The sequence below is a fragment of the Bubalus kerabau genome, chromosome 1 (genome assembly GCF_029407905.1).
Source record: "Bubalus kerabau isolate K-KA32 ecotype Philippines breed swamp buffalo chromosome 1, PCC_UOA_SB_1v2, whole genome shotgun sequence".
NCBI classification, from domain to species: domain Eukaryota; kingdom Metazoa; phylum Chordata; class Mammalia; order Artiodactyla; family Bovidae; genus Bubalus; species Bubalus kerabau.
Window position 1 is genome coordinate 85,950,791 of NC_073624.1, and position 23,511 is coordinate 85,974,301.

The 23,511-nt window shown below is 37.2% G+C and overlaps 1 protein-coding gene across 10 annotated transcripts in view; it reads left to right on the forward strand.

Annotated features, from left to right (window-relative positions):
• Window positions 1-23,511, forward strand: part of TMEM117 (transmembrane protein 117) — a 625,554-nt gene that overhangs the window by 93,923 nt on the left and 508,120 nt on the right. The window lies entirely within an intron of this gene.

A 23,511-nucleotide genomic window follows, 5' to 3' on the forward strand; every position in this document is an offset into this window, starting at 1 on the left:
CTAAGTACCCGAAGAGCATGATGCTTCCATGTCTCACAGGGCTCATACTTGGATTCATGGGCTGAGCTTCATGGTAATATATGCTTTAGAAACAGTGTTGTCTTGCCTATTTCTTTTTATACTCAGCTAGAATATTTTAAGAAGATAAAAGTATTTAAGTTATTAGAATTTTTTCCTTTAAATTCATCAGACCTCTCTGAATCCCAGCTTTAGGCTCAAACTAGTCACCTGCCACAATCTGCACAACATGGTATGTGTTAAACAAATGTATCCCCAGTACTTTTAGGAGCTGCATAAATAATATTTGTGGAAAAAAATACTGAAATTGGACTACTGTTAACCTGTGTGCTATGCTGTGCTAAGTTGCTTCAGTCATGTCCGACTTTTTGCAACCCTACAGACTTTAGCCTGTCAGTGTCTTCTGTCCATGGGGATTCTCCAGGCAGAAATACTGCAGTGGGTTGCTGTGCCCTCCTCCAGGGGATCTTCCTGACCCAGGGATCAAACTCTCATCTCTTATATCTCCTGCCTTAGCATATGGGTTCTCCACCACTAGCATCACCTGGGAAGCCCTTGTTGATCTTTGTGCTCATTAAATATACGTTGAGAAAAATGAGATTTGGTTTTGTATGTCTTGGAATTATTCATTGCAAACACCTGTCAAGGTATCTTTGATACTATAAGGAAATGTTTCTATTTAAAATGGGCAGCGTGAAACTCCTACCTAAACTCAGGAAAAAGCACCCTGGCATATCCCTCCCAAATATGGATAATTGATTTTTCCTACATTTTATGTAAAGTGCTGTGTAACTATGGATTCAGCCCTCTTTTACCCTCTTCCAACTGGATGTTTGTACCAAGCTTGTAGCCTATAGGATTTCAGGAACTGCAGTGCTTAAGTTCTGAGAAATTTTTTTTCATAAGCTATGGAATATGTCTGAGAAAAAATAACAACATCTGAACTTCCAGTTTAAATTAACATTAGCTGACCACAATGCAGTAAGATTAGATCTCAATTACAGGAGAAAAACTATTAAAAATTCCAACATATGGAGGCTGAACAACACACTGCTGAATAACCAACAAATCACAGAAGAAATCAAAAAAGAAATCAAAATTTGCATAGAAACGAATGAAAATGAAAACACAACAACCCAAAACCTGTGGGACACTGTAAAAGCAGTCCTAAGGGGAAAGTTCATAGCAATACAGGCATACCTCAAGAAACAAGAAAAAAGTCAAATAAATAACCTAACTCTACACCTAAAGCAACTAGAAAAGGAAGAAATGAAGAACCCCAGGGTTAGTAGAAGGAAAGAAATCTTAAAACTTAGAGCAGAAATAAATGCAAAAGAAACAAAAGAGACCATAGCAAAAATCAACAAAGCCAAAAGCTGGTTCTTTGAAAGGATAAATAAAATTGACAAACCATTAGCCAGACTCATCAATAAAAAAGGGAGAAAAATCAAATCAATAAAATTAGAAATGAAAATGGAGAGATCACAACAGACAACACAGAAATACAAAGGATCATAAGAGACTACTATCAACAATTATATGCCGATAAAATGGACAACGAGGAAGAAATGGACAAATTCTTAGAAAAGTACAACTTTCCAAAACTGGACCAGGAAGAAATAGAAAATCTTAACAGACCCATCACAAGCATGGAAATTGAAACTGTAATCAAAAATCTTCCAGCAAACAAAAGCCCAGGTCCAGACGGCTTCACAGCTGAATTCTACCAAAAATTTAGAGAAGAGCTAACACCTATCCTGCTCAAACTCTTCCAGAAAATTGCAGAGGAAGGTAAACTTCCAAACTCATTCTATGAGGCCACCATCACCCTAATACCAAAACCTGACAAAGATGCCACAAAAAAAGAAAACTACAGGCCAATATCACTGATGAACATAGATGCAAAAATCCTTAACAAAATTCTAGCAATCAGAATCCAACAACACATTAAAAAGATCATACACCATGACCAAGTGGGCTTTATCCCAGGGATGCAAGGATTCTTCAATATCCGCAAATCAATCAATGTAATACACCACATTAACAAATTGAAAAATAAAAACCATATGATTATCTCAATAGATGCAGAGAAAGCCTTTGACAAAATTCAACATCCATTTATGATCAAAACTCTCCAGAAAGCAGGAATAGAAGGAACATACCTCAACATAATGAAAGCTATATATGACAAACCCACAGCAAACATTATCCTCAATGGTGAAAAATTGAAAGCATTTCCCCTAAAGTCAGGAACAAGACAAGGGTGCCCACTTTCACCATTACTATTCAACATAGTTTTGGAAGTCTTTGCCACAGCAATCAGAGCAGAAAAAGAAATAAAAGGAATCCAAATTGGAAAAGAAGAAGTAAAGCTCTCACTATTTGCAGATGACATGATCCTCTACATAGAAAACCCTAAAGACTCCACCAGAAAATTACTAGAACTAATCAATGACTACAGTAAAGTTGCAGGATATAAAATCAACACCCAGAAATCCCTTGCATTCCTATACACTAATAATGAGAAAACAGAGAAATTAAGGAAACAATTCCATTCACCATTGCAACAGAAAGAATAAAATACTTAGGAATATATCTACCTAAAGAAACTAAAGACCTACATATAGAAAACTATAAAACACTGGTGAAAGAAATCAAAGAGGACACGAATAGATGGAGAAATATACCATGTTCAAGGGTTGGAAGAATCAATATAGTGAAAATGAGTATACTACCCAAAGCAATCTATAGATTCAATGCAATCCCTATCAAGCTACCTACAGTATTCTTCACAGAGCTAGAACAAATAATTTCACAATTTGTATGGAAATACAAAAAACCTCGAATAGCCAAAGCGATCTTGAGAAAGAAGAATGGAACTGGAGAAATCAACCTACCTGACTTCAGGCTCTACTACAAAGCCACAGTTATCAAGACAGTATGGTACTGGCACAAAGACAAATATAGATCAATGGAACAAAATAGAAATCCCAGAGATTAATCCAGGCACATATGGACACCTTATCTTTGACAAAGGAGGCAAGAATATACGATGGATTAAAGACAATCTCTTTAACAAGTGGTGCTGGGAAATCTGGTCAACCACTTGTAAAAGAATGAAACTAGAACACTTTCTAACACCATACACAAAAATAAACTCAAAATGGATTAAAGATCTCAAGGTAAGACCAGAAACTATAAAACTCCTAGAGGAGAACATAGGCAAAACACTCTTTGACATACATCACAGCAGGATCTTCTATCACCCACCTCCCAGAATATTGGAAATAAAAGCAAAAATAAACAAATGGGACCTAATTAACCTTAAAAGCTTCTGCACATCAAAGGAAACTATTAGCAAGGTGAAAAGACAGCCTTCAGAATGGGAGAAGATAATAGCAAATGAAGCAACTGACAAACAACTAATCTCGAGAATATACAAGCAACTCCTACAGCTCAACTCCAGAAAAATAAATGACCCAATCAAAAAATGGGCCAAAGAACTAAATAGACATTTCTCCAAAGAAGACATACAGATGGCTAACAAACACATGAAAAGATGCTCAACATCACTCATTATCAGAGAAATGCAAATCAAAACCACTATGAGATACCATTTCACACCAGTCAGAATGGCTGTGATCCAAAAGTCTACAAGCAATAAATGCTGGAGAGGGTGTGGAGAAAAGGGAACCCTCTTACACTGTTGGTGGGAATGCAAACTAGTACAGCCACTATGGAGAACAGTGTGGAGATTCCTTAAAAAACTGGAAATAGAACTGCCTTATGATCCAGCAATCCCACTGCTGGGCATACACACGGAGGAAACCAGAAGGGAAAGAGACACGTGTACCCCAATGTTCATCGCAGCACTGTTTATAATAGCCAGGACATGGAAGCAACCTAGATGTCCATCAGCAGATGAATGGATAAGAAAGCAGTGGTACATATACACAATGGAGTATTACTCAGCCATTAAAAAGAATACATTTGAATCAGTTCTAATGAGGTGGATGAAACTGGAGCCTATTATACAGAGTGAAGTAAGCCAGAAAGAAAAACACCAATACAGTATACTAACGCATATATATGGAATTTAGAAAGATGGTAACAATAACCCTGTGTACGAGACAGCAAAAGGGACACTGATGTATAGAACAGTCTTATGGACTCTGTTGGAGAGGGAGAGGGTGGGAAGATTTGGGAGAATGGCATTGAAACATGTAAAATATCATGTATGAAATGAGTTGCCAGTCCAGGTTCGATGCACGATACTGGATGCTTGGGGCTAGTGCACTGGGACGACCCAGAGGGATGGAATGGGGAGGGAGGAGGGAGGAGGGTTCAGGAGCTCATGTATACCTGTGGTGGATTCGTTTTGATATTTGGCAAAACTAGTACAATTTTGTAAAGTATAAAAATAAAATTTAAAAAAAAAAGAAAAAAGAAAAATATTGATGTATAAATGGGCCTGTGCAGTTAAAACACCAAAAAAAAAAAAAATTAACATTAGCCATCTTAGTCAATATTTACTCTTTTAAATAGATATTTTAATGAACTATAAAGTCCTAGAGGAAAGAGTTTTTGAAAGATTGAAATTAATTGTTACTTGAATGTTTAAAAGAGAGCCTTATCAAACTGTCTGGATATGACATTCTCTTTACAGAAAGATATTTGAACTACTGAAGAATTTTTTTCATGGTTTAGAATAATTCAAGTTTTATGCTTCCTTAATCAGTTTTGGCACATTAAATATTTTTCAAAAAGTTTGTTCATTTTGTATCCCATTTTTTTGGTGTTTGTGACTATGTACCTTTTTCATTTCTAGTACTTTTTTCAGCCATCTCCCTTTTTTTATTCATTAATCTGGTAAGAGAGTTGTCTGTTTTTTAAAATGTCAACATTTTTGGCTTTGTAGATTCTTTGTATTTTATTTTTACCTTCAATTTAATTATTATTTATTCTTGTCTTTAATATCACCTTCCAGGTATATTCTCTTTTCTTTAAGTTGAATATTTAGTTTATAGATGTTTAGGCCTCAGTTTAGTTCAGTTGAGTTGCTTAGTTGTGTCCGACTCTTTGCAATCCCGTGAATCGCAGCACGTCAGGCCTCCCTGTCCATCACCAACTCCTGGAGTTTACCCAAACTCAAGTCCATTGAGTCGGTGATGCCATCCAACCATCTCATCTTCTGTCATCCCCTTCTCCTCTTGCCTTCAATCTTTCCCAGCATTAGGGTCTTTTCAATGAGTCAGTTCTTCACATCAGGTGGCCAAAGTATTGGAGCTTGAGCTTCAATATCAGTCCTTCCAATGAACACTCAGGACTGATCTCATTTACAGTGGACCTCTTTGCAGTCCAAGGGACTCTCAAGGGTCTTCTCAACACCACAGTTCAAAAGCATCAATTTTTTGGCTCAGCTTTCTTTATAGCCCAACTCTCACATCCATACATGATAACTGGAAAAACCATAGCCTTGATTAGATGGACCTTTGTTGGCAAGTAATGTCTCTGCTTTTTAATATGCTGTCTAGGTGGGTTCAGGCCTTCTTTTGTAATGTAAGCAATTGGTGACTAAATTTCCCATTTTGTAATGCTTTTTTTGGTATTCTACATATTTGATATGGAATTGTTTGGAAAGGAGTCCTAGTGTAATTTAAATATTTGAAAACTGCCTTTTGAGGCAATTGTTTATCTGTTTTTTTCTGGGAAAATGTTTTAAACCAGGGCTGCTGAGTTGCTTTCTCTTGTGGAGATTTTTTTTTTTTTAATCTCCTAAGTTGTGTAAAAGTTGTACTGCATTTTAGTTTACTGGATAAGCTTAAAACACAGTATTGTAGAAAGCTTATTCAAAGCTATCCTATGTCTTCAAATATTATAGAAAATGGAAAATGTACAAGTAAATTCTGTTGAAAAAAATTGTTCAATTCTAAATATTTCTCCACTTTGGTTAGAATTTTTGTTTTATGAGTGAATTATTTTGAAATATGTTTTAAAATTTTCTGGACGGTGAGATATAAAAATCATTAACTTTATTGATTGCTAATTAATTATATTATGTTTGGAACTGTGGTCTGTGTGATATCAAATCTTTGAATTTTGCTAAGATTTCTTTTGTAACATAATACATGATCAATTTGTAAAGTTTTCAGTGTATGTTAGAAGAGTATGCATTCTCTAATTGCTATATGCAGAGTTCAGTATGTCTATTAATAGTCAAGTTTTAATTTTATTATTCAGATATTCTGTTTGTTTGTTAAAGTTTGTTGTCTACATGACCTATCAATAAATAACAGAGGGATGTTCAAATCTCACACTGTGTAGTAGGTTTCTTAATTTCTCTGTCTAGTTCTATCAGATTTTGTTTTATATAGTTTGAATTTATCTTACATGATGTACTGTGCCGGCCTGAAGATTATTGTATTTACCTGGAGAATTTGATGTTTGTCACTATGTAATTACCCTCTTTAGTCCTAATATTATTTTTTCACTTAAAATCTATTCGTCTAGAATTCATACCCATTCTAGCTTTCTTTTGGTTAGTTTTGTCTGATACACAATTTTACACCTATTGCTTTCAACCTTCCTATATTCTCCTGTCTCTCTTGCAAGCATTCATCTTTGATTTTGTTTTTCTGTCAGTTTTCTATCTTCTAACAATTGTTATACTATATATGGTCAATATATTACTTTTATATTGTGATCTGATTCTCCCACTTTTTTGTGTTTTTCCTATTACGTAACTTTTCCTTCTTTTTGTCCTTTATTTGGGAAGGAAGGATAAACAAATTTTGTCCATTTCTCTGTTTCTTTCACTTTTCTACCCCTCCTCTACTCCTCCTTTGGTTTATAAATTATACTTTCAATACCTACTCTTTTAGTGTCTACCCTTGAAATATCACTATTTCAAGTAAAATTTTAAAACCTAGCAACTCTACAGCTAATCAATGTTTTAAGCACGTCCCAAATGATAAAAATTATTAGAATGTTTTAACTAAAGTCAACAGTTTCTTATATGGGATTGTTGTTGAGTATTCTGGTTCTTTTTTTTTTAATTCCACATTAATATTTTTATTATTTTATACAAACATTGTTTAGATTTGATATGTGCTGGTCAGTTTCTTTTCTCACCATTCTTTCTTGTCTCAGATATTTCTTTCTCTGGAAATGAAGTCATTCCCAGAGTCCGGTTCATTTTCCTTGAAGTACAACCTTTAGAAATTTTTTGAAGGTCTGTAGAAGATAAACACTCTCAAGTTTTATTTTTCCTTTACTTTTTAAATCCTTAGGACAGTTGTCTTTTAATTACAATTTTAGTGCATTTGCCCTTGTGTAATTATCAATATATGCATGTTTAAATCTATCATTTTGCTACAAACTAGCTTTTTGTCTAGTATTTTTGTTTTTTTTCTTCCTCTTTGCTTTCCTTTAAATAAATAAAACAATTTTTGTATTTTATTTCTTCTCATTCTATTTCTTTGTTTATTATACATATTTTATTCTTTTAGTGATCACCCTACAGTGTAAATACATAATTGTCTTGTCAGAGTCTACCTTTGATTAATATTGTCAACCCTTTACAAGACCTTTATAGCTTTTAACTCCATTTATCCCCTCTGCCTTTAGACATTTTTTTTGTCATAAGTTCCACATATGTGTTAAACCTAAATGATAGTGTAATTGTTGTTTTATTTAATTAATTGATTTATTTTGGCTGCACCGCATGGCATGTGGGATCTTAGTTCCCCGACTTGGAATCGAACTTGTGCCCCCTGCAGTGGAAGCATGGATTCTAAACCAATGAACCTTCAAGGAAGTCCCTTGTTGTTTTATTTTGAAACAATATTATCAAGGTATAACTAGCATAGGATAGAGTACATCTGTGTAAGTGCACAGGTTGGGAAGTTTTGACATCTGGATACATCTGTGAAACTGTCACTGCAGTCAAGATAAATGCTTCCTCATGAGCTTTTGTAATTACTTTTTCTGATCCCTTCAAACCTCAAGCAACTACTCTTCTGCCTAGTTCGCATTTTCTAGAAATTTATATAAATGGGATTATACAATGCGTACATATGTGCCTGCTGTTTAATTGATATATTGGTTTTTAATTTTAGTCATTAATTTTAGTTTTTGACTTTTTAATTGATTTCAAAAATAGATGCCAGTTTGATAAAATTCATAATTTTTTAATCTGTTTTCTTGAGCATATTAATTATAGTTATTTTGATATCTGTGTGCATCATTAGCCACTTTATATTATCTGTCTTTTCCTATTGGGTTTTAAGTAATTTTCCTCATCTTATTTTCCTGTGTACCTATTTTCTTTAACAATTGAAAGTCAAAGGTAATATGTGAAGAATTATATAGGTTCATGAAGATACAATCCTCCTAGGGAAGATTTAATTTTTCTTCTTGAATGCAGACAGAAAATGAGTTTTAGACTTTGGACTGGTCTGTTTCTGGTTTGTCGTCTTGTGGTATAGCCCTTTATGTACCACATCTGATGTCCTGGACTGCACTCAGAGTTCCTGGTGTATTCTGATTTGGTGTATCCTGAATTCCAGCTTTTGTTTCATCAGCATTATGAGGCTACTAGAACCTATATTTAGGGATTTTCTTGTATCACTTATTTTTCACTTGGTCTTACCTCTGTCAACTTCAAAAAACACACAACGTGTAAGTTGAGAGCTAAGTTTTATTTGTGGCAAAATGAGGACTGCAGTCCGGAAGGCAGCACCTCAGACAGTGCTGAGAAACTGTCCCAGTGAGGTGTGGGGGGAGGACAGTGGATGTGTGACTTTGGTGAAGAGGAACACATGCAATGGAGCGTTTATTTCTCCTGAAGTTGTCTACTAGTCTTGTGAAACTTTTTCTGGTCATGAGGAACAGTTGTCACCATGAAGGATTTTAGCGCTTTTGTAGATGAGGAGATACAAGTATTGGGCTCATAAAATCAACTCCTGAAAATATCTAACTATCTGAAGGCCTGTCTTGCCAGTTTTTCTCTGAGCACAGAATGCCTCATCTCTGTTCTCAACTCTAAACTCCTTTCAAGGGGTGTTGAAAATCCGAAGCTGCAGCACACATGATTTAATCCTTGTAGAGGGAGATGGCAAGTGCCCATGGCAAGTACCCATTTGTAGTTGATACCTCTCGTCTACATAGTTTGCTGCTGCTGCTGCTGCTGAGTCGCTTCAGTCGTGTCCAACTCTCTGCGACCCCATAGACGGCAGCCCACCATAGTTTAGGTGTCAGCAAATACACTACAGGAAATTGTGCTAGAATTAGGGGCTTACTTTCTGAGTTTTCCTTTTTCTGGTAGTTGGTCCCTTGTGTTCTAGTAGTTGGTAGCCAGAATTTCAATTTCTGTCTCACCCTGTGATTGCCTCAGATTATAAGCCACAGTATTCCATACGGTCCTTGAAAATCAGAAAATCTCTCAAGAGGAAAAGACAGCAATAAGAGAGGAGCACAGAGAAATAACTTCAGAGATTTGCAGATCTCTCTTAAGTCTTCAATTGAGTCATAATGAGCACATACCTGTGAGGAAACCACTCAGGGTAGGGAAGGAAGCACTCAAAAGGATCAGGGGTAAAATCCTTGGCTGTCATACAGGGCCTAGAATAGTTTGTGTCCCCACAAGTCAGAGAGGCAGTCTTGGAATTTATGGTGCATCAGGTAGAGTGGAGGGGTGATAGTGGACAAAGTTAGCCCTAGAATAAAGGCTTCTTTGATTCTACCTAACAAAGCTGAAAAACTAGGCTCAATAGGATCAAATGATTTCCAGGTAACTTAAATACATCTCAGAACAAAACCCAAAAGTACTTAATAAAAATACAAATGTATCTAGCACTTAATAAGATGAAAATTCATCATGTCTGGATTTCAGTAAAAAAAAAATCACAGGCATGCAAAGATGCAAGAATATATGACCTATGATGAGAAGAAAAATTAATTAAAGAACAAAGCCAGAATTGGCACTGTTGACATAATTGGTCAACAAGGTATTAAAAATTAGTGTAATTCATATGTTTAAGAATGTAGAGGAATGCTGGCATGTGTTGAGACAGCCAATTTTAAATACTGTATGTTTGGTAATTCCAAAATCTGAAGTCCTTGTGTGGTCTAAATATTCTATTTGCTGTTTCTCTCAACTCATGCATGGTAGCATTTCCTTTTGTATTTGGTGAATATTAACTCTGAACTCATATTTTAATAATATGATCTATGGGAATTCTGAGGATTTAAATTAGGTTTCTTTTCCTCTAGAATACATTTGGGTTTGCCAAGTTTGGAGTCCAGGAGACACTATTCTTTTAGGACAACTGTAGACTCTTTGGAGGATCCTGATTTACTGTAGAGATGCAAGTTCATTTCCTAATATGTAGTATCTCCAGGCTTAACTTCATTTTCTTAGCTCTCTTATGGGCCATGGCCCTAAAGGAACACCAGATTTTAAATGTGCTCACTAGTAGCTTTATATTTTAGCTTACTATACTTCTTCCTTCCTGATCCCTTTGCAATACATGAAAATGTACATTAGTTGTGTTTTCACAATTATATTTATATTATATAACGTAACCAGACACATAGTAGGTGCTCAACAAAGGTGTAAAACAAATATTTATATTGTGAAAAAATATTACAAACAAAATGAAGAATTTTCCTTATGAACTACTAACATGAACATCAAAATCTGTTTTTGTCTTTGAGTATGCCCTGTAATTTTTTTTTCTTAATAGCTGGACATGATATACCAGGTATACATAGGCCTTTGCTAGTATGGCAGTACGATGTGGAGGAAAGGAGGCATTTTATAGTTCTGTAATTAAGTCTCAGTTTTCAGTGAGCCTACGCCTCTGGATTGAACCTCCATGTACTTCTTAGTTATCCCACAGTTCCCTAAGGTGGGAGAGGATAGCTTGAGAGGCTTGGAGTTGGGCATTTCTTTTCCTCCAGATCACTTAGATTCTGATTGAAACTTAGCACGTTAGGTGTGGTGAAGCATCTTCTCCTGAGGGCAGTCCTTATTAAGAAGAATAGAGTGTTCTGGAGTGTTTTAAAAATGAGCCTCCCTCCCACCCCTGCCATGGCTAGGTGTCTGGAGTTTTTAACTTTCAGTCTTGCACACACTGAGTATTCTTGCCTGGAAAATCCCATGGACAGAGGAGCCTGGTGGGCTATGGTACATAGTGTCACAAAGAATCAGACACAACTGAAGCGACTTAGCACAGCACAGCAGAGCACTTCTACACACTGAGCCTGCAGTTCAGGTTTTCCTATGCCAGCACTGCCTGGTTTCCAAGGTAGTTTTGTATGTGTGTGTGTGTGTTTTTTATAAGTTTTTGCTGTAATTAGCTGTGACTCTTTGTACTCACCTGTATGCCTCTGTAATGGTTTGACCTCGCCTGTGTTACAGGTCTTAGAAAAGTTATTGAGTTTTCAGTCTGTTCAGCTTTTTGCTTGTTAAGTGGCTACTTCCAAGCTTCTTATACCTGGAATTGCTAACCTGTTAATAAATTTTTAACACTGTTATTTAATTAATCTGTAAGTGGAATGGGTAGAAAAATAATAAGTTTGCAAATACAAGGAGCCAGTCTCAACGAGTTAGAGGACTTGTGAATGAAAGAGGAAAGCTGTGAATGAAAACCAATTTCAGAATAGAAGGCAGAAGTCATGTATCAGTTCAGTCACTCAGTCATATCTGACTCTTTGAGACCCCAGGGACTGCAGCACGCCACGCTTCCCTGTCCATCACCAACTCCCGGAGCATACTCAAACTCATGTCCGTTGAGTTGGTGATGCCATCCAACCATCTCATCCTCTGTTGTCCCTTCTTCTCCTGCCTTTACTCTTTCCCAGCATTACGGTCTTTTCCAATGAGTCAGTTCTTAGCATCAGGTGGCCAAAGTATTGGAGGTGAAGCTTCAGCATCTATTCTTCCAGTGAATATTCAGGACTGATTTCCTTTAGGGTGGACTGGTTGGATCTCCTTGCAGTCTAAGGGACTCTCAAGAGTCTTCTCCAACACCACAGTTCAAAAGCATCAATTCTTTGGTGCTCAGCTTTCTTTATAGTCCAATTCTCACATCCATACATGACTACTGGAAAAACCATAGGTTTGACTAGATGGACCTTTGCTGGCAAAGTTATGCCTCTGCTTTTTAATATGTTGTCTAGGTTGGTCATAACTTTTCTTCTAAGAAGCAAGCATCTTTTAATGTCATGGCTGCAGTCACCATCTGCAGTGATTTTGGAGCCCCCCCCAAAATAAAGTCTATCACTGTTTCCATTATTTCCCATCTATTTGCCATGAAGTGATGGGATCAGATGCCATGATCTTAGTTTTCTGAATGTTGAGCTTTAAGCCAACTTTTTCACTCTCCTCTTTCACTTTCATCAAGAGGCTCTTTAGTTCTTCTTCACTTTCTGCCATAAGGGTGGTGTCATCTGCATATCTGAGGTTATTGATATTTCTCCGGCAACCTTGATTCCAGCTCGTGCTTCATCCAGCCCAGCATTTCTCATGATGTACTCTGCATAGAAGTTAAATAAGCAGGGTAACAATATGCAGCCTTGACATACTCCTTTCCTGATTTGGAACCAGTCTGTTGTTCTATGTCCAGTTCTAACTGTTGCTTCTTGACCTGCATACAGGTTTCTCAAGAGGCAGGTCATATGGTCTGATATTCCCATCTCTTTAAAATTTTCCAGTTTGTTGTGATGAAGTCATGTATACATGGATACAAATAATAAGAAACCTGGGTGACATGGCAGAATTTTGGCTCCTGGCTTTATTTTGCCTTCCCAACCTTCCCAATATATATGGTTGTGGGAGGGCCAGTCCCTCCTGTCCCATCACCACCTATGATCAAGGAGCCAATGTCTGAGCCTCGTATTGATCAGGATTGCTTGAAAAAATGGATCAGCCTTCAAGGGATTAGTCTTGACAGTTTAATTTTTCTTTTTCAGTTGGATCAATAGAATGCCCAACACTAAATTAAAACCTAGTTTAAAAGTATAAATGTTATTTTTTTCCAAAGCTGGTGTCCATATAATAATGATGATGCAAAAAATTTAATAATAGTGATGATACTGTCATTCCAAAAGGAAATCAGCCCTGAGTATTCATTGGAGGGATTGAAGTAAAAGCTGAAGCTCCAATGCTTTGGCCACCTGATGCGAAGAGCTGACTCATTGGAAAAGGCTCTGATGTTGGGAAAGATTGAAGGAAAGAGGAGGAGTAAGCAGAGGAAGAGATGGTTAGGTAGCATCACTGATTCAGTGCACATGAATTTGAGCAAACTCTGGGAGATGGTGGAGCACGTGGTCTGATTCTCCTTTCTTTTTAGAACCTTTTGAAATGTACATTATAATGCATATTATAATATACATGTTATACTTATAATGCATATTATGATTTTTAGTTTCACACACAATTATGTTTCAACTCACCATATTTGATTTTCTGTCAAACTCAATGAATCACAAATATTTTCTGTGTAAACAGCTACTTCTAATAAGGAATGATAGCCATCTGTTCAATGTTTTTAAATTCTCTTAGTACACTGAAGTAAGGAGATTTGATCTGAATATTAATGAAATGGTGTCCTTAGGATAGAAAAGTTTCATCATTTTATACTTATATAAAATTGTGTTTGTCTAACTAGAATAGCCTTCATCCCTAATGATATTCTGGTGTGTTTTGTTATATAATTTTCTTTGTTGGGGTCCTATTCATGGACTAATCCTCTAATTGTTGTTATTTTTATTCTGTTAGCATTTTAAAATTAGTAAATCTTAAAATATCATTTTCTTATAAACTATACATTTATACAAACCAGTCATGAATTCTTCATATACTTATTTTAGTCTTATTGGAAGTGAAGGTCAATTAATTTTAAGTGCTCTGATCCAATTTCATTTTACCCTTTATCCTCTTCTAGACCTAAGAAATAGAACATATTAATTGTCAAGTATGCTAATATTTAAAATGTTAAATATTAATGTTAAAGAATCTTATCAGTGTGTTACTTTGGGTTCATTTTATATATGAGAAGCATGCAATGATAGATAAAATATAAGAAGTAATACTTTTTCTCTTAACGAGTTAAGACTGATTCCTTTTTTTAACCTAAAGACTTTTGAGTTAGCAGAGTTTGAACTAATCTCTCATTAACAAGAAGTCCTCGAGATAAAAGTCATGTAACCCATCCTTTTACCCTGTGCTTGACTAGCGCCCATATCGTCTTGTCTTCACTGGAGGAAAATTATTACCTCCTGTGAAAATCAATCCTGTAAGCTCTTCTGGCTGTTACTCCAATATATGAAATGTTTGACAGTGAAGGAGATTTCCTAGAGGAGATCATGTCTGACCTTAATTTTAAGGCCCACAGGAAATTTGGTGTTAGTCAAGTGATGAAGGAAGAAGAGTACCCCAAGCAGAGTGTTCAGCATGAACGTAGGGAACTGATGTCTGTCTAGTATTGATGGAACTAGAGGGAAAGCTGGTGAGAGAGGAGAGATGAGCCTGGGTCAAGTCAAGCAGTGCCTTCTATACCAGGGTAAGGAACTGGAATTTTATTCTTTAGGTGAGGAGTGATCACTGAAAGATTTAAAGTGAAGGGGTAGTATGACCATAGTTATATTTTAGTTAGCTCTATTGTGGGTGGATTGAGATAGGAAAAGAGGCTGGAGTAAGGAAGATCAGTCAGATTTTTGGCACAGTCCCACTGCAACAAATTATGGCAGAAGAGCATGCTTTGAAGCTTATAAAATAATAAGACTGTTGATTGAAATGGAAGGTGTGCAGGAATCAAAAATCGAGAATGAATCTAACCTTGTCATTTTGAAAATGATAAGATGATGAAGTCAGAAGTAGGGGTGGATTTAGGGATGGGAAAGATCAGACTGGAGTCATAGGTAAACTGTGTGTTTGGACAAGAGGTGGAAATTGTGAATTCTTTTATTTTTTAATTAACTTACTTATTTTGTGTCTGTGCTGGGTCTTTCTTGCTGTGCTCAGACTCTCTCTAGTTGCAGCAGGTGGGGGCTACTCTTCCTTGTGGTGCACAAGCTTTCCAGTCTCAGTAGCTTCTCTTATTGCAGAGCACAGGCTCGAGATGAGTGAGCTTCAGTGGTGGTGGGGAAGGGGCTCGATATTTGGGCATGGGGGCTCAGGAGTGTGGTGCATGGGTTCAGTTGCTCCGTGGCATGTGAAATGTTTCCAGACTGGGGATTGAAACCATGTCCCCTGCACTGGCAGGCAGATTCCTAGCCACTGGCCCACCACAGCATCCTGGATTCTTTCTTGTATACTGAGTTTGAATTGACAGTAGGACATCCAGGAATACAGCGGGTAGGTTGTTCTTCCAGTCTGAAGCTCAGGAGGAAAAGTCTATGCTGGAGATACTGGATCTTAAACCCACAGAGTGGATGAGACTATAGGGATATGACGAAGGGAGAGACTGAAGACAGACCACGGGGAACATTGTTGTTTATGTGACAAGTGGGAGAGATGCCCCACAAATTGATGAGAATAAACAAGAAAGTAGAAAGAGCGCAAGGAATATTTGGTGTTTGGGAAATCAAAGAGGTAGAGTGTCAACAAGGACAGAGTGGATAACTGCTGTGTAAGATGAAGCCTGTAAGTTAAAGGCCAGTATATTTCTACTATATTTGGCAATGGTGGGGACCATTAACATTCGCCAGAACAATTTCAATAGTGCTTGCATTGTATGTCCTCCTCATGAAGGGGACTGATGAAGATTACTCTCTTGAAGTCTGGATGAGAAGGGAAATTGAATGGATGGTAGTTCAAGGACATGAGGTCAAGAAAGCACTGTTTTTAGGATGGACTTAAGAAGCTTAAGAGGCAGAGGGAAGAGAACCCAGAGAGAGAGATTGGACACAAGAAGGAGAGAAAAGATGGTTGCTGAAGCAAGGCACCAAAACAGGGGAGCCTATGGTTTTAAAAGCACATGCGATGTTTTTGCAGGAAGAGCACAGAAAAATACAAAAGAAGATAGTAGGAATAGCGGAGAAAGTGGATAAGTGGATGGATGTACATGAGTGGGAAGAAAGTTGAAGGAAGTCATATTTAGTGGTAGTGATATTTTCTTGAGGCTGAGACTAAGGCCACATTCTGAGAGTGAAAGAGGCTTAGTAGGAGCTTTGAGGTGTAATTTAAAATGGATGTATTAATGTGCAGTGCTGTGGTAACAGCAGAGGTTGGAGATCTTGATTATGTAGTAGTGCATCAGCCCATTTGTGTAGCTTTTCCCGCAGAAGTTTACTGAAATTGGAGAAAGCAAATTGTAGCTCTGAGTCAGAGTTGGGGTTTTGTTGGGCAAATATAAAATAAATCTAGGGTGCACACTAAGCAAGGGTGCTAGGAAAAAGAAAGTATGATAAGGAAATAGGAGTTTAATGCTGAATAGGAGGAAATGGTCTCAGGACATGGTTAATTGATGAGGAGAAACTGGGGAGGAGGTGAAGCTTAAAGAACTACAGGGCTCCACAGGGCTCAAAAGGTGGGTGTAGTAGACACCAGACTTACAAAGACAGAGGGTTTTTAGTTGTATAGTGGAATGTTGTTTGCTCATTTGTTTGTGTGTCCCTTCCTTTTTTAAACTATTGGACAAATATTTACTATTTAAAACACGCTGTGTGTCAGTGCCATGGAGACACCAGTGCTGAGGAGGACAAGCATGGTCCTCACGGTGTTGCAGCTTATACACAGGTGTGGTGCGTGCACCGCAGACAGGAAGCTGCACAGTCCTGGGCATTAGGTTTTCTGAGGTTGTGTTATCTGAGATGACTACATCATCACCAACAAGATGTGTTTCCCTGCATATTTTACTTGTAGAATTTTTTGGAGGACTTGAGAGCAGGTCTTAATTTTCCTTCCAGAATCTGCCCATCAGTATTTCATCCAACAAAAATATTTTACCATGTGTTCTGCTGAATACTGGGGACATAAAGAAAGAAAAAGAAATAAAGATTCCACAACTTGGACAATTATAAACCCCATTCTTTCTTACCTTCTCAGAGCCTTTGATTCACTGGTCATCTTGTATCTGGTAAGACAACACTAGCTGCAGTAATAAAATCCTACAAAATATACAATGACTATATCTCAGTTGAATTTCTCACTCATATAAAGCCCACAACATGGCAGATACTTCTGTCTGAAGCAGTGATTCAAGGACCCATGGACTTTTCATGCAGGGCTCCCTTTTTCAACCTGTTTGCAATACTTGCCTTGCATTTGTGGATCAGTGTAACGCTAGGGAACTAATTTTATCTGGCTCTGGGAGTGAAGCATGTGACATAGGCTTAGCTAATCATTGCTTTTCATAATTCTGGCTATGGTGATTGGTTCAGGATCCAAACAAGCCCAGGTAGAGTTAATCATATGACTTTCTTAAGAAATGCTCCCACAAATCATTTCTCCATAGACAAAAATGAGGACACATTCCTCAGGATTGCTACAGTCTTTTTAAGATTACAAAAATTATGTGCAAAGGTGTTGGAGGAGCTGGTTAAGATGGGACCCCACCCTGAAGAAAGAGCTGGGAAACAGAGATAAATCAAGCCTTGGTCCATATTGTTTGAGTGCTGGATTAAGCCTTTCTTGAAGTCATATTATTGTTTAGTTAGTTAAACTAAATCTACATTATTTTCTAAACATTTATAGTAAGGAGAAAATTATTTTTTGTTCAGGGAACAAATATCTTTTTTTCAGAAAATATAGGAAGCCATAAAGATCAACTTATTATCATTTAAGCTGATACTAGTTTTCTGTTTTATTTATTTAAAGTTTACAATGATATCTATTTAACATATGTTTTGTAACACCATTTTTGGAGTACATAAGAAGCCCAGGTATTCTGAGCGATAAAAAGCAAGGGTTTGGAACCATTGTTTTTTTACTGGCAACATAAAATATTCTTACTGTTATGTAGAATGCCTGCTGTGCTGACTTTGACTGAGTTTTGTCTGCACCAAATTAAATATATTCCTTTAAATAACTGCAAATTATATTTATGTATATGTGTATACATTAAGTAGTTGCACATAGACATTATGTATGTAATTGACACATTGTATATAGGAGATTTTGGAGCAGAAGACTTAATGAATAGTAGTGTTAGCTTCAGTTTGGCATCTTCTTGTGGAAAGTGCCTCCTTTCATATTTCCTGGTCAGAGTAGTATGTGTAATGCCACATTTTCTCCTCTAAATTAAATATCTTGCTCAGACTTCCTACTTACTGAGGTGAACAGAGAGTACAAAATTGGTAATTTTCAGAGCATCTTTTTTATCTCTAAAATTCAAAGCAGTCCCAAGGCTTATTGGGTGCTGGAAATAAATCCTTGAGTATGCATTAACCTGAGCTTCCCCTCTACTATTGCTGCTTGGGTGATGGTCTTTGGCACAATGATGCCATCTAAAAGAGAATAGGTTTTGCAGCCTCAGGAACTTCCTGGTGAAATCTGAAACTGGCCCTGTACAAGGAGGGAGGGAACAAACCAAAGCATGAAGCAGACTGCTTCAGACTGATAGGCTTAGCAAGCAAAGGAACTTATGTGTGAGGCTTGTCTCTAGTGGTCACAAGACAGTAGATCTCTGCATCTACACACCAGAATCAGAGGTCTTCAATGGGTTCAGTCACATAGTCCATCCTGATGGTCTCAAAAACATATTTCTCTCTTAAGACTGCATTCTTGGAAATGGTTCCCGTTAGGGGAACAGTGTGGGCTTCCCCAGTGGCTCAACAGTAAAGAGTCTGCTTGCAGTGCAGGAGCCGAAGGAGATGCAGGTTCAGACCCTGGGTTGCGAAGACCCTTTGGAGGAGGAAATGGCAACACACTCTGTATTGCTGCCTGGAGAATCCCAAGGACAGAGGAGCCTGACAGGTTACAGTCTGTGGGGTCGCAAAGAGTTGGACACGACTGAAGTGACTTAGCATACAAGCACAGGGAACCAGTGGGCAGCGTTTATCCCAAGTCCAGGAATGGGGGTGAGGAGCCTCTCATTGCCCCAATTCTGTTCCTGGGTCAGCCAGCTGTCATGCCCTCTTGATGACCTCCACCAACAGACTGCTGGAATCCTACCCAGGTTGCTGTGTTCCTGATGAAAGCGGGTGACTGCTCTTCTGGTTGCTCTTCCCCTGAGGCTCAGTATCTTTACTTGAATTCCAAGGCCATGACCCTTGATACTTTGGCCTTCACCAGCATCCATGGACTCAAACCCAAATGAAGTTTTGCCACCTTGGAGACCAGAATCTTTGTATCCTCTCTGAATCTAGAAGCCCTCCCCTCAACCTTGCTTCAACAACTTCCCAGGGGTACCCCCATCTCTTAACCGGAAGCACACATGCTTCTAGTCCTTCTCCTCTGAGGTTGTTTAGTTTATTCCTTTGTTCAAGGTCTCCTGCTGAAAACTGCTTCTAAAGAAAAGGAACCCAGAACTTAGCATCAAAGTCTGGCTGTGAGGTAAAGAGCAAATATTCCTTTTTATTCTTTTGCTGATGAGAACACAGCAGCAAAAAAAGCCAAGAAACAAAGTAGTTTCTCCCTAATTCTCTTACACCTATCTACTTCCATCTTCCACAATTAGTGTGAGCCATCATATATTTTAAAATTAGCTTTTAGGTCATTATCCTTGTTAGAATTTTATGAATCTTAGTGGTTCTAAACCTACTGTATCTCCAGGAAAGATTCTGAGATTCTAGGCTGTTTCAGTACTTTACACCAACATTTGTAACAATCACTGTGCCCTCCAACCCTCTCTTCTAATGTATGGGCTTGTGTACCACTTTAATGCTGCCGATAGTTTTAAGATTTGTTTTCCAATTACCTTGACCATATCAAAGGTGATGGCCCATACAGTCCAAGACACATTTTATTAGTAACATAAATATACACTAAGATTTACAAATATACATATGATTAAAATAAAAGTCATTTATCACTTTGTCAGTGATATATCCCTCTTAGTGATGTCTTTTATTTCAGTTGACTGTTTTCACTCAGGTATCTCCCTGAATCTCCTCTAAAGAAGAGTGTTAAAAAATTCTGAATTCTTTTACCTATAAGAAAGGTGGCATATAACTTATTATCCAAACCAATACACTTCAAAAAGGAAGGGGACACTCTTAATAATTATGCCAGGACAACAATCACAGGCCACTGCTGTCCCAGGGAAAACAAATGTGTGAGTGGTCACACCACAGGGTGGAGATAGTTCACTTTCATGTGACATCCTTAGGTAACTGTGAGGTTCCTGGTTTCATTAAATTGATGGGGAGCCAGCTGATGAGTCTGTGTATATATATTTCTAGCATTAGGATGGTCACTCAACGAGTTAACCTTGAAGTAGCTTATGGGAAATTTTTTTTTTTTTTAGTATGATTTGACTCAACATTTGGGTCACTCTGGTTCTGGCCTTAATATATTGAAGCTCTTTTATTGTGTGTTTCAAGTGAATTGCAAGTCATGTTAACCTGCCATTTCGTTATAATGGCTCTAATGACTGAAATTAGTGCCAGGCAATGAGTTCGGCAATGACAGCATAAATGATCCTGGCACATCTCTCATTTTACTAACTCTTTATTATTTCAGTCGTCATGTACAGTTAACCCACTGTATTTTATTTGCAAAGCACTCTTGAGTCACCAGCATTGTTATTTGACTTTTAAAGTATATCCATTAGTGAAATTTTTGACATATGCATATGTTAAGAAAGAAATTCACATTTTAATTTCAAAGAACTCTAATTTCTGGTCTTAGCAGTTCTTCAGCATATCAACTGCTGAATTAAATAAATAGATCAAGGCCGAAGGACTTGCAGCAAAGGGAACACTGAGTCCATCAGTCTAAAATAAGATTTTCATTAACTACTCAAATGACGGTTAACTTTGAACATCTTCCTGCCTTGCTCACAGCTATACCTCTAGCACCTTGATCCACAGCTGGCATGTAAAAAAACACACATTCAATATTTGTTTAAAGAATGAATGATATTCTTTGCAGTTTGCTTTAAGATGTTTATGGCGTGGATTTTTCACTCTCAAGCTTTCTCTGTTTAATATCTATTTATAATATTCCCGACAAGGTGTTGTGTGGAGACTTGCAATTCCCTCGATTTCTATAATTATTGATTCAATTATCACAAGTTGTATAAGGCTGTAATTTGCAGCATCAGTATCCTTTGCTTCAGTAGAACATTTTCCACATTCTTCTCTCAATTATAATTCACTTTCCCTCTGACTTTCAGATTTGTCCTTTGCTTTTCTTGTACAGGCCAAGAAACCAGATGAGGTAACCAAAGCTCCCATATTTGCTCCATTTAAAGTTTTAGCTGGGGTAATGTTAATGTTCGGAAAAGGCAATGGCACCCCACTCCAGCACTCTTGCCTGGAATGGTTTCCAAATGAAATCTAAAGTGCTATTTTAATAACAGAAAGGGATGAGGGAAAATTAGTTAAATCCTAAAAGATGGTTTCTTCCTATGCTCAGAAGCTTATGTGAGAGCTACTGTCTGTCCCTAGAGAGATATTTTCCAGATGGAAATATGCATATTTTCTCCATAGCTTTGACATATCATCAAAAAGAAATGTTTTCTCTCATGAGAAATTTTATTGTAAGATTTCAGACCTACCCTATTTTAATTGTAGTTCCTATATGTGCATCATCTTCTTTCTCATTATTTGGATAAACTTCCTCTTAGGAGAAACCAGGATGGCCTGTGTTTATTTTTTCTTAATCTTGTTGTTTTTTTAATCTTCCTCACCTTTCAGGATATGAGTGCTCTCAGTTCTCTTTATCATAAATCAAAATATTTATCTGGCCTATTTATGATACCAGTAGTTTTTACTTTAGTATTCATCTTAATACATTTTCCTCCTTGAAGTATTTGCATTTTAACATTTTTTTCTTTTTTTTATTAAAGTGTGGTTGATGTAGAGTATTATATGTTATAGGTATAAAATGTAGTGTTTCACAATGTTTAAAGGTTATACTCCACTTATGGATGTTATAAAATGTTGGGTACATTCCCTGTGTTGTACAGTATATCCTGTAGCTTATTTTATACAAAATAGTTTGTACCTCTTAATCCCTCCCCTTTCCTTCTCCTCACTGGTGACTACTAGTTTGTTCTATCTGTGGGTCTGCTTTTTTCATTGTTATTATGTTTACTAGGTTGTTTTATTTTTTAGACTCTACATATAACTGATTTCATACAGTATTTATCTTTTGGTCTAACTTTTATTTAGTGTAATACCCTCCAAGTTCATCCATGTTTTTGCAAATGGCAAAATTTCATTCTTCATTATGGCCTTATTCCTTTGTGTGTGTGTGTGTGTGTGTGTGTGTGTGTATTCATATGTTGATGGACACTTAGGATTTTTCCATATCTTAACAATTGCAAATAATGTTACTATGAACATTGGGATTCATGTATTATGTTTTTGAATTAGTGTTTTTTGGCTCATTTGGTTGTATACCCAGGAGTGGAATTGCTGAGTCAAATGGTAGTTCTATTTTTAGTTTTTTGAGAAACCTCCATCCTGTTTTCCATAGTGGCTGTACTAGTTTACATTCCCACCAGTAGTGTAAAGGGGTTCCCTTTTCTCCACATCCCTGCCAGCATTTGTAATTTGTCTTCTTTTTAATAATAGCCATTGTGATAGATGGGAGATGATATCTCATTTTAGTTTTGACTTGCATTTCCCTGATGATAAGTGATACTGAGCAGTTTTTCATGTGTCTGTTGGCTATCTGCCTGTCTTCTTTGGAAAAATATCTATTCAGGTGTTCTGCCTGTTTTTAAATCAGGTTATTTATTTATTAATTTTTGATGTCCATTTGTTTGAGCTGTTTATGTATTTTGGATATTAACTCACTGTCAGTCATATCATTTGCAAATGTTTTCTCCCAAGTTGTCATTTTGTTTTGTTGGTGGTTACCTTTGGCTCGGTCAGTTAAGATTCCACCTGTAATACAGGAGATCTGGATTCGATCCCTGGGTCTGGAAGATCCCCTGAAGACGGAAACAGCAACCCACTCCAGGATTCTTGCCTGGGAAATCCCAGGGACATAGGAGCCTAACAGGCTGTGGGGTCACAAGAGTCGGACACGACATAGTGACTGCACCACCACCACCTTTTATCTGTGCAAAAGCTTTTAACTTTAATTAGGTCCCATTTTTTATTTTTGCTTTTATTTCCTTCACTTTAAGAGACACATCCAAAATTGCTACAATTTTAGTCAAACAGTATTCTGCCTGTGCTTTCCTTTAGGAGTTTTATGGTTTCCAGCTCCACATATTGATCTTTAATCCATTTTGAGGTTACTTCTGTGTACGGTGTTAGGGAGTGTTCTGATTTCATTCTTTTATGTGTAGGTATCCAGTTTTCCAGACACCACTTATTGAAGAGACTGTCTTTTCTCCATTGTGTGGTCTTGCCTCCTTTGCCATAGAT